We start from the raw sequence: 2,500 nt of genomic DNA, 5'->3' as shown, positions 1-2,500 counted from the left end.
CAGCAGAAATGCATGTGCAGTCAAAAAAAAATTGATATTTTTCACGGATAGACCCCGTGAAACGCTAGAAATTGGCGGGGATGTGTCTCTTGTGGCTCACGGGGCTGTTCGGGTCGCACAGAAATCCCTGGGAATGGGAAAACGGGTCATTTTCGTGTTGCCACATTGCGTACGAACCGCATGAAACTTCCAGAGGCATTTGCAGCAGGAATGCATGTGCACTCAAAAACTTCTATATGTTTCACGGATAGACCCCGTGAAACGCTAGAAATTGGCGGGGATGTGTCTCTTGTGGCTCACGGGGCTGTTAGGGTGGCACAGAACTCCCTCGGAATGGGAAAAGGGGTCATTTTCGTGTTGCCACATTGCATAGGAACGCCATGAAACTTCCAGAGGCATTTGCAGCAGGAATGCATGTGCACTCAAAAACGTCTATATTTTTCACGGATAGACCCCGTGAAACGCTATAAATTGGCGGGGATGTCTCTCTTGTGGCTCACGGGCGCTGTTAGTTAGGGTCGCACAGAAATCCCTCGGAATGGGAAAAGGGGTCATTTTCGTGTTGCCACATTGCGTACGAACGGCATGAAACTTCCAGAGGCATCTGCAGCAGAAATGCATGTGCACTCAAAAACGTCTATATTTTTCACGGATAGACCCCGTGAAACGCTAGAAATTGGCGGGGATGTGTCTCTTGTGGCTCACGGGGCTGTTAGGGTCGCACAGAAATCCCTCGGAATGGGAAAACGGGTCATTTTCGTGTTGCCACAATTGGCATACGAACGGCATGAAACTTCCAGAGGCATTTGCAGCAGAAATGCATGTGCACTCAAAAACGTGAATATTTTTTCACGGATAGACCCCGTCAAACGCTCGAATTTGGCGGGGATGTTTCTCTTGTGGGTCACGGGGCTGTTCGGCTCGCACAGAACTCCCTTGGTCCACCTGATTCGTGCATACAGGCAGCAACTAAAACTCTGTAAACCTGCTGTGAGGACATCTAAACAGTGGACCAGTGAGGCTGTGGAAGATTTGCGGGCGTGCTTAGACTGTACTGACTGGGATATGTTCACGACTGCTACCAATAGTCTGGATGAACTCACAGAGGCTGTGTACATCAGCTTCTGTGAGGACTGCTGTATCCCAACACGTACCAGGGTGAACTTTAACAACAACAAGCCCTGGTTCTCAGCAAAGCTCAAAAGGTTGAGGTTGGAGAAGGAGGAAGCGTTTAGGAGTGGGGATAGAGACAGATTCAAGGAGTCGAAGAACAGGTTTAGCAAAGCGGTGAGAGAGGCTAAACGACTGTACTCAGAGACACTAAAACACCAGTTCTCTACTAACGACGCTGCTTCTGTCTGCCAAAGGGCTCAGGCACATCACCAACTACAAACCCAGAGCGCCCCACACCACTAACGACTCCCGCCTAGCCAACGACCTGAACGAGTTCTACCGTAGATTTGAAAGACAATTGGACTGTCCTGAACCACCCCTTCCCACCCAAGAGGCCCCATCCCCCACCCATACTACAGAAACGACTCTCTCCTTTCAGGAGGGAGAAGTTAATGGGCTTTTCAAGAGGCAGAATCCACGCAAAGCAGCCGGGCCGGACTCTGTCTCTCCAGCCACCCTCAGGCACTGCGCTGACCAGCTGTCTCCGGTGTTCACCAACATCTTTAACACCTCCCTGGAGACATGCCATGTACCAGCCTGTCTCAAGTCCTCCACCATCATCGCTGTGCCCAAAAAGCTAAGGCCAACAGGACTAAATGATTACAGACCGGTCGCCCTTACATCTGTGGTAATGAAGTCTTTTGAGCGCCTGCTCCTGGCACACCTCAAAGCCATCACAGACCCTCTCCTGGACCCCCTTCAGTTTGCCTACAGAGCCAACAGGTCTGTGGACGACGCAGTTAACATGGCCCTCCACTTCACCCTACAGCATGTGGACGCCCCAGCATCCTACGCCAGGATCCTGTTTGTGGACTTCAGCTCTGCCTTCAACACCATCATCCCTGCCCTGCTTCAGGACAAGCTCTTCCAGCTGAACGTGCCCTACTCCACCTGCAGGTGGATCACAGACTTCCTCTCTGACAGGAAGCAGTGCGTTAAGCCGGGAACAGAAGTCTCTGACTCCAGGTCCATCAGCACGGGAACTCCTCAGGGCTGCGTCCTTTGCCCACTGCTCTTCTCCCTGTATACCAACAGCTGCGCCTCCAATCATCTGTCCGTCAAACTCTTGAAGTTTGTCGGACGACACCACCCTCATTGGGCTGATCTCTGGTGGGGATGAGTCTGACTATAGGTGGGAAGCTGACAACCTGGTGACCTGGTGTAGCCAGAACAACTTAGAGCTAAATGCTCTAAGGACAGTTGAGATGGTTGTGGACTTCAGGAAGAATACAGCCCCACTCACCGCCATCACCCTGTTAGACTCCGCAGTCAAAATTGTGGAGTCCTTCCGCTTCCTGGGCACTATTCTCTGCCGGGACCTCAAGTG

Source organism: Petromyzon marinus, unplaced genomic scaffold (assembly GCF_048934315.1).
Source record: "Petromyzon marinus isolate PM22_M1 ecotype Great Lakes invasive population unplaced genomic scaffold, UKy_Petmar_22M1.pri1.0 PM_G_Scaffold_8, whole genome shotgun sequence".
Taxonomy (NCBI): Eukaryota; Metazoa; Chordata; class Hyperoartia; order Petromyzontiformes; family Petromyzontidae; genus Petromyzon; species Petromyzon marinus.
Note: the sequence above shows the minus strand (reverse complement) of the source record.